Source organism: Podarcis filfolensis (assembly GCF_964270895.1).
Source record: "Podarcis filfolensis genome assembly, chromosome: 4".
Classification (NCBI taxonomy): Eukaryota; Metazoa; Chordata; class Lepidosauria; order Squamata; family Lacertidae; genus Podarcis; species Podarcis filfolensis.
The window spans coordinates 97868135-97878029 of NC_139607.1; the positions used below are offsets into that span (position 1 = coordinate 97868135).

General features: G+C 45.9%; 1 protein-coding gene across 1 annotated transcript in view; it reads left to right on the forward strand.

Annotated features, from left to right (window-relative positions):
* The window catches only part of MRPL48 (mitochondrial ribosomal protein L48), a 116306-nt gene that overhangs the window by 83516 nt on the left and 22895 nt on the right, over positions 1-9895 (forward strand). The window lies entirely within an intron of this gene.

Here is a 9895-nt window from a genome sequence, read left to right on the forward strand (position 1 = left end):
AACCGGTTGGGCGCTGGAGCAAAGCCCCAGGGCGCATGCATGATTTACGCATAAACTAAACAAGCTGTAGCTTGGGGGGCCACTGTTTTGGGGGCCCCTAAAAATGTAAAGAAAAAAGCAACTGGATGTACATTTCCTTTTTTTTAATACAGTGGTACCTCGGGTTACATACGCTTCAGGTTACAGACTCCGCTAACCCAGAAATAGCACCTCGGGTTAAGAACTTTGCTTCAGGATGAGAACAGAAATCGTGCTCCGGTGGCACAGCGGCAGCAGGAGGCCCCATTAGCTAAAGTGGTGCTTCAGGTTAAGAACAGTTTCAGGTTAAGAACGGACCTCCAGAATGAATTAAGTACTTAACCCGAGGTACCACTGTAGTAATTTTTATTGCATTTTGAATTTTATCATAATCACAGTTTCCGTACATAGTTCAATAAACTCAAGCATTGCTCTAACAGAGCATGGACCTCTTTCTGACTTCCGTATAGAATTACTTTATTCTTAGCATTTCTGTAACCACTTTTTTTTTACCTTCTCTCTTACTTTTGTATTTCCCCTCATTAAATGTAAATCAGTTCCTTATATTCTCATTGCATAACATTTCAACTCAAACCTACAAACGTTTTCAGATGTTTACAGGGCTGGGTGTACATTTCCAAAGCATAAGATAAAAAGCAAATAAAATAAAACCTACATACAGCAACAGTGTTTTGTGTTGTGTAGGCTCCTGTTTGTTATGTACAAATGGCTTTAGATACCTATTAGGTCCATAAATTACCATATAGCATATATTGAACAACAACTAAACAGTGACAATTTGTTTTTGGCAAAGGACAGCTGGACATATAAAGGGTGACATTACCTTCTGTAGCTTAGGGCCTCATCAAACCTAAATCCAGCTCTGCACACATCCCAGCCCTGCTGCAAATTCGTTGCGAGCCGGCGGGAGCGCCTCTGAGCATGTGCAGAGTGCGTTTCTAGGCCAGCGCCAGAGTCTGCATTCTGGACCAGCTGGGGAATCCTAGTATAGCCCACTGGATTCAAGAGTTAGGTGCTGCCGACCCCATTGCACAGAAGGGGTTTGCTTCCAAATAACTAGGGAGAAGATGGGGGGCTTGTGAGCCCACCGACTCATGAGTAGGCCCCGTTTAAGTCAGTCGGGGGAGGCAGGATCGGGCAAATCCGTGGCACAGCAACCCTCCATCGTCTCCCAAACGTGACACCCTCAAAACCATCATGACCCACTTTCTAGAAAAACAAAAATTTAGGATTGATTCAGCATCTTTCTGGGTGGAAAGACAAGAGCATAGCTGTCAACTTTTCCCTTTTCTTGCTAGGAATCCTATTTGGAATAACGGAATTTCCCTTAAAAAAAGGAAAACGTTGACCGCTATGGACAAGAGCCTCTCCCCTACGACCCAGGACCTCATTTTGGGCATGCATTTAAACTAACCACGTCTACTCGGAAGTAAGCCCTGCTGAATCCAATGGGTCTTACTCCCAGGTAAGCGGGGCTAGGCTTGCATCCTAATGCGGGGAAAACATCAGCAAGAAAAACAATTAAAAACAAAACCACAGTGAAAGCAATTCCACAGAGGCAAAACAATTAAAAACAGCTCCGTGTGGAATTGGCAGCAATGTCAGAGCTAAAAACAATTTCGAATCCATTTAAAAGGGCTGCTGAAGGTGTCGCATAAAGACATGCAAAGGGGGAGAGTTTGCAAAGGGCAGGTTCCACCCAGTGCTTTTTTTCCTTAAAAAAATGTTTAGGGGTACTCTCATTTTCCTACTCCTATTGAAATACTGCCCCGTAATAAGGCCAAATTTAGATCCACAAAATGTTTAGGGGTGTGCATGCCCCCTGTGTCCCCCCAGGGAAAAAAAACACTGGTTCCACCTCACTAAGATTATTTGCAGTCTTTCTGATTTCAATGATTTGCCCCTTCTTTTTCTGTGCTTTGCTTCTCCCTACCTGAATTTGGTACCGTATTTTTCGCTCGATAACACGCACCTGACCATAACACGCACATCGTTTTTAGAGGAGGAAAACAAGGGAAAAAACATTCTGAATGAAACAGTGGATGTATCATTTTTGTGCTTCATGCTGTGGCCACAGACATGTGATCTGATGGTGAATTTGGGGTGACCCAATGCAAAAATCCTGAGAATCCCTGTGGATCCATGCTTTGTAACCACGTTTTTGCACCATTGCAGCCCCAGGCAACAGTGGGTGTGTGATTTGGGGGGGGGCAGGCTGTAGCCATGGACATGCTATGTGCTCTGATGGTGAATTTGGGGTGACCCAATGCAAAGATCCTGAGGATCCATGTTTTGTAACCACGTTTTTGCACCATTGCAGCCCCAGGCAACAGTGGGTGCGTGATTTGGGGGGGGGGCAGGCTGTAGCCATGGACATGCTATGTGATCTGATGGTGAATTTGGGGTGACCCAATGCAAAGATCCTGAGGATCCATGTAGATCCATGCTTTTTAACCACATTTTTGCACCATTGCAGCCCCAGGCAACAGTGCGTGTGTGATTTTTGGGGGGCAGGCTGTAGCCATGGACATGCTATGTGATCTGATGGTGAATTTGGGGTGACCCAATGCAAAGATCCTGAGGATCCATGTGGATCCATGCTTTTTAACCACATTTTAAGTGGGGAAGGAAGGAAAAATACAGAATGGACAAGGAGCACGAGAGGGGTGTGCAGAGAAGCAGCTGGCTAAGAATGCAGGAGAGGGGTATAACGGGAGGGAGGAAAGGAAGGCAAAAGTTTTCCCTCACCTACCCACCCAAGCCAGCCAGCGCGCGCGCGCTCTCTCTCTCTCTCTCTCTCTCTCTCTCCCTCCTGCATGTTTTCAGCAGCACCGGAGCACAGAGACGACACTCTGCTTTCCCCTCTGCTTGCCTGGAGGGGAGGGGCTTTCCCTGCTCTTTGTTCCGTTTGAGCAAACACAGCAAGGAAACAGAGGAGGGTGGGCAGTAAGACCCTGAGGCAGAATGCAGGAAAGCAGCCACTTCCTCTTTTCAGGTTTCCCTTCTCCGAGACGCGCGATTTGATTTTTGCCTGATTTTTTTTGCCATTTGGCTCCAGGGACCACACATTCGCTCAATAACACGCACAGACATTTCCCCTTCCTTTTTAGGAGAAAAAATCTGCGTGTTATAGAGGGAAAAATACGGTATGTGCCTGCCGCAAAACTCTTTTATTGTGTCCCCCCCCCTTGCTGCTTGACTTAACATGGCTTCTCCCTCTCTGCATATGCTCAGGAGACCTCTTGCCTAATTCCTTTGTGTTATTTATTTCACAAAAGGCTTCCAGCGCTTGCTTCTAGGAAACACTCAAAAGTGGTTTCCTCCAGCTGTATTCCACAGCTGAGTCCTGACCAGGGCCGGATTTAGTTTTGATGAGGCCCTAAGCTACTGAAGGTAATGGGGCCCTTTATATGTCCAGCTATACTTTGCCCACAACAAATTGTCACTGTTTTTTGCGTTGAATATATCGACCTAATAGGTATCTCAAGCCTAATCGACCTAATAGGTATCACATAACAAAATGTGCATTTAATCAAAGTAATTGTCGAACTGAAATACAGTTAAGAAGAAGTACATTAATAGTGAAATAATTATTAAGCTCTAACTTAAAATGATTTTTTATTCATAACAAAATAATGCAAACACATTGGCGTTTGGCAATAACAAAAGTTCCTTTAGAAACACAGTTTACAAAGACTCACAATCTAGTCTCTAGAAACTTGCTATAAGATGAAATAATAATAGGTGTAAATATATGATGCAAACTACTAATAATTATAAATAGCAGAATGTAGGCACCCTATATATAGAAATGAGCAAACTGGTGATATTTTAGGGAGCAGGCTAGCAGGCGGGGCCCATGACTTACATCACAGGAGCCTACACAACACAAAACACTGTTGCTGTATGTAGGTTTTATTGTTTTTTATCTTATATTTTGGAAATGTACATCCAGGTGTTTTTTCTTTAATTTTTTTGGGGGGGCCAAGAAAGTGGGGCCCTACGTTATAGCTTGTTTAGCTTATACATAAATCTGGCACTGGTCCTGACAAGCTCTGGAGGTGAGCTCAATCCGATCCCATCTGCTGTGAAATTCACTTTAACCCAAGTCTTCCCTTATACACTGTGAGGCTCCCTTCCATCATCATTACCGACAATTAGCCACAAGGAGGCAAAACAAGCAGCTCTGCAAAACTCTCATTTATAACAGTGGTTAAGGCTTTCTTGGGGAATTAATCAATCCTTTGGACCTCTCCTCTGAAACACCTGTGACCACTGGCGGAGCAAATCACTGCTGAATGCATGCACCTTCCCACAGCAAACTCGTTCCCTGAGTGTAGTGACAGTGTGGTGCAGTGGTTGCAGTGCTGGATTTTAGAACCGAGAAAATGAGGCTTCCAGTCCTTACTTGGCCATGGGGCTCGCTGGGTGACCTGGGTCCAGTCCCTGTCCTACCTCACAGGGTTGTCGTAAGGCTACAGTGGGGAATCGCTGCCTCAAGCTTCCATGGGAGAGGAGGCGGGAGATAAATGCAGTAGCGGATTTTTAAAACGACAGATTCCTATCCATGCACCAGATATTGGCATGTTTAATACCAAGTGTTGAGCATCAGGCAGAGGGCCTTCTAGGTGGTGGCTCCCACTCTGTGGAACGCCCTCCCATCAGATGTCAAGGAAACAAACAACTATCTGACTTTTAGAAGACATCTGAAGGCAGACCTGTTTAGGGAAGTTTTTAATGGTTGATGTTTTACTGAGTTTGCTGTTTTCATTTGTTGGAAGCTTCCCAGAGTGGCTGGACAACCCAGTCAGATGGGCAGCATAGTAATAATAATAATAATAATAATAATAATAATAATAATAATTATAATAATTATAATTATAATAATAATACAGTGGTACCTCGGGTTACATATGGTTCAGGTTACATACGCTTCAGGTTACAGACTCCGTTAACCCAGAAATAGCACCTCGGGTTAAGAACTTTGCTTCAGGATGAGAACAGAAATCGTGCTCCGGCGGCGCGGCAGCAGCGGGAGGCCCCATTAGCTAAAGTGGTGCTTCAGGTTAAGAACAGTTTCAGGTTAGGAACGGACCTCCAGAACGAATTAAGTACTTAACCCGAGGTACCACTGTAATAATAATAATAATAATAATAATATGAGCCTAACCATACCTAGTTGTCATCTTGCACAGAGCCCCTTATCTTTGTTCTCTTCAATGGCCCATCACCCAGGCAATCACCTGACCAGAAAGCTAGCCTGGCTTATATTTTAACTTCACACACAGCCTGCTTCCTCCCCGCCAGTTTTTAATGGTTGATGTTTTGTCACATTATTATTATTATTATTATTATTATTATTATTATTATTCTGTTGGGAGCTGCCCAGAGTGGCTGGGGAAACCCAGCCAGATGGGCGGGGTATAAATAATAAATTATTATTATTATTACAAAGGGGAGGAGAGAAGTCCAGGAGATCCTTTAGAATCTTGTTTCTAGGTGACTGTAAAATTTTAATCTGAAAAAGCAAATAAATAAATTTATTTTTTAACCCCCCCCCCCAACATCCTGCCCTTTCCCTGAGCTCCTTTTCTTGCGTCGGATGGTGTCCTTGAGCAGAGATAGTGGCCTTTGCTTCGCTGGATCCAGAAATGTGGGGGGGGGGGGTTGAGGAATCTCCGAACCGTGCATGTTGCTGGAACGTTGCCTGTTGCTCGGTCAGGTTTGCAGTTCGGTGTGCTGTACTTTTTGATCTGGGACAATCCGGCCTCTGGAAGGTCGCCCACCCACACCGGCGAGAAATCTTGCCTGCTCAGCCCTGTTTTATCAGAAATTCTCCCAACGATTCAACAAAGCCGAGTCTGGAATAAAATGCATTGACCGTTCTTCCTGTCCACAAAATATCACAAAGCCGTTTGGCGGCAAGGTGTGGGAATCTTGTCCGAATGCTTAAAAGGGTCTTTCTGCGGTTGCTGCATCAGCTTATCAACGCCGGGTCCCAGGACCAAAGCCATAGCTGTTACCGTATTTTTCGCTCTATAGGATGCACCTTGTTTTAGAGGGGGAGAACAAGAAAAAAAAATCTCCCCCTCTCTGCTCAGCGCCCCTTCAGCGAAGCGGCAGGAGAAACGGAGCCCCTTCCATTTCTCCTGCCGCTTTGCTGAAGGGGCGCTGTGCAGAGAGGGGGGGATTTTTATTCTTGTTCTCCCCCTCTAAGACAAGGTGTGTTCAATGTGTTCAAGGTGCGTTCAGTCGCCTTCAGTGAAGGCAACCAGAAGCCTCCGGAGATCCCCCCACCGCCAGCCGCACAAGCTCGGGGGGCAGCGGGAAGGCTGCGCGCAGCCTTGGCGCTGCTCCCCGACCTGGTCTTTGAGGCTGGCATGGGGGAAAGCAGCCCCACAAGCTCAGGGAGCAGCGCAAAAGTGGGGGGGGGGACCGCCAGCCTCAAAGATCCCTGAAGCCTTCGGAGCACAGCTTGAGTTCCCACTGCACTCCGCAGGCTTCAGGTTCCTTTTGCTGAAGCCAAGAGAGTATTGCTCTCCCGGCTTCAGCAAAAGGAACCCGAAGCCTTCGGAGCGTAGCGCGAGGTCCCGCTGTGCTCCGAAGGCTTCAGGCGGCTATCCCTGAAGCCTGGAGAGCGAGAGGGGTCGGTGCGCACTTAAGAAGAAGAGTTTGGATTTGATATCCCGCTTTATCACTCCCGTTAAGGAGTCTCAAAGCAGCTAACATTCTCCTTTCCCTTCCTCCCCCACAACAAACACTCTGTGAGGTGAGTGGGGCTGAGAGACTTCAAAGAAGTGTGACTGGCCCAAGGTCACCCAGCAGCTACATGTGGAGGAGTGGAGACGCGAACCCGGTTCCCCAGATTACGAGTCTATCGCTCTTAATCACTACACCACACTGGCTCTCAGTACTTAATTCGTTCCGGAGGTCCGTACTTAACCTGAAACTGTTCTTAACCTGAAGCACCACTTTGGCTAATGGGGCCTCCTGCTGCCACCGCGCCACCGGAGCATGATTTCTGTTCTCATCCTGAAGCAAAGTTCTTAACCTGAAGCACTATTTCTGGGTTAGCGGAGTCTGTAACCTGAAGCGTATGTAACCTGAGGTACCAAAGGCCTGGAAACGATGGCTTATGAGGAACGGCTAAGGGAGCTGGGCATGTTTAGCCTGGAGAAGAGGAGGTTAAGGGGTGATATGATAGCCATGTTCAAATATATAAAAGGATGTCACATAGAGGAGGGAGAAAGGTTGTTTTCTGCTGCTCCAGAGAAGCGGACACGGAGCAATGGATCCAAACTACAAGAAAGAAGATTCCACCTAAACATTAGGAAGAACTTCCTGACAGTAAGAGCTGTTTGACAGTGGAATTTGCTGCCAAGGAGTGTGGTGGAGTCTCCTTCCTTGGAGGTCTTTAAGCAGAGGCTTGACAACCATATGTCAGGAGTGCTCTGATGGTGTTTCCTGCTTGGCAGGGGGTTGGACTCGATGGCCCTTGTGGTCTCTTCCAACTCTACGATTCTATGATTCTATGATTCTACCACTGTACATAACACTTAGAGATGCTGCTATCTTGAGTCAGCTCTCAGTCCAGTCACCTTCTAAACATGGAGGAGACACAGTGTGCCAATTTATCTTTTGCCACAGGCGGCAAAATGTCCCGGGCCAGCTCTGCAAGGCCCCCCCACCATTGCAAAGAAGTTTGTGGGCTGTGCATTTTCAGGGTTTGGCTTCTGACCATCCGGGTCACTTGCAGTCGTTTTTGGTGCCGGGTGATAGACAGGTGGGCAGGCCCCGCCAGCCAGATCCTGTCCCCTGCTCCCACAGAAAGGTGTGCCAGCTTTTCTCTCTTTCTCCCTCCCTCCTTTTCTGGCAAAGTTTCTGCATCTGATCTGACAAGGAGAAAGTTAATGGCCTGGAAAAGCTTTTAGTGCAAGTCGTCCTGCGCATTCTAGGAAGAACCAATGTTTCGGGAAGTTCCTGCTAAATGAGAAATGCTTTTCATTTCCTCCTACGTGTAAGGAGAGATCGTTGTCTTGCTCTCCCTTGCCTGACTTCCCTCGAATATCTAGCCTTTCACCTGGATAATTAAAAGTGCTATTAACAGTCTAGTGGTGTATTTGTGTGTTCCTAAGAGTTATTCTGTGGGTGTGTATATTAGGAGAAATTCTCATTAAATTGCTGAAGTTTCATGAGGACTTCCCCCCCCCCCCAATCTGGTGTGGAAATCTGGAGAACTGAATTTTAAAGGTGGAAAAATGAGAAATGGAGATACGGGCTGAATTTGACGTATATGTCCATCTCCATCTTTGGCCCTGTAGCTGGTAGGAATAAATCCTAGCCTAAATCCAATTATCTTCCTGATTAGCTCAGCAGGGCATTCCTTTAAAAAGGCCTATGACGAAGGTGCTGAGCAAAATAGAATAACCCTTCTGTATTATGGTCATTACAGGGTCAGGTGATTTTTTTTAAAAAATAATTTTTATTAACTGGCCAATCACATCAAATTAAATCACATCACATAAATTCCAAATTACAAAGCCAAATTTTTAAATTTTGTTGGGGGAACCCATACTTCAAGATCCAAAGGGGGATTCAGATCATCTTCTTATTACTGCGTTAATGTCCAAATCAGTCCCAATCAGTCCAAACAAAATTCATAATTCTATCCAGTCTTATCTTGGTGTTTCCACATCATATCTTGTTCATATAATTTCTATTTTTCCTTTACGATCTCTTCTGTTAGTCTCCTTAAGCCGATAAGCAAAATAATAATCCTGTGTGGATTTCCCGTTCCTCCACTAAGTCCAGATGGTTTCCATATATCTCCTTCGTAGATAACATCGCTCTTTCCATCATAAATTTGGCATTTGTCGCTCTTAAGTCCCACCGAGACGTATGTAAACAACTCTATTTCTCTCTTTCTCCTCCCAGACCCATCTCTTCTGTTAGTCTCCTTAAGCCGATAAGCAAAATAATAATCCTGTGTGGATTTCCCGTTCCTCCACTAAGTCCAGATGGTTTCCATATATCTCCTTCGTAGATAACATCGCTCTTTCCATCATAAATTTGGCATTTGTCGCTCTTAAGTCCCACCGAGACGTATGTAAACAACTCTATTTCTCTCTTTCTCCTCCCAGACCCAAGAGCTCCAACAATGCCTCCCAAAATGGCGACGGCATTTTTAACTGCGTCATTCCAAAACTCTTAGCTTTCCAGCTTCATCTTGAAACATTGCTTTGGTTCGAAAGTTTATCTCCACACAGCCTTAAATCCACAGCTTAAGTCCTTAAAGCGACATTTCTGACTCATTAGGGGAGGGGATTCTTGTTAAATCACGTAAGAAAAAGGAAGGCAGGTTTTTCCCCCCCTCCCCCCTCAGTCATACCATATCTTGACGTATCTTCTCATATTTTATTCTTGCCTTGTTATCAGAGATCTCTTCTGTCAGCAGTCTTTACTCCCCTTTTTCCTTGAAGCATGTGCAATTTATCTCGTCCAAATTGTTTCTTTTGAAGATGCTTGCAACTAGCGGCACGAATCAGGGACGGTGTCCAGGAGTGCCGGAATCCCACAGGAGGGCTTTGTGCCTAGTGCCCCCACCCCCACAAATTCGGGGGTGGTATAGGGCACAGCAGGCAAGGGCCGTCCCCCCCACAATCCTGGGGGGGTTAAGGAGGCTAATTACCCCCATCATAGCCTCCAAATTACCTCGTGTGGGTCGGAGAGATGTTATTGTCAGCCATCTTCCGATGCACCACCTAGTGGCCCCCGGGTCAGGTGATTTTTTGGGGGGGGCAGGGGAATAATGGGGTGGTGCATGGCAAGGTTTGGGGAGCACTTCTAACTAGGACTG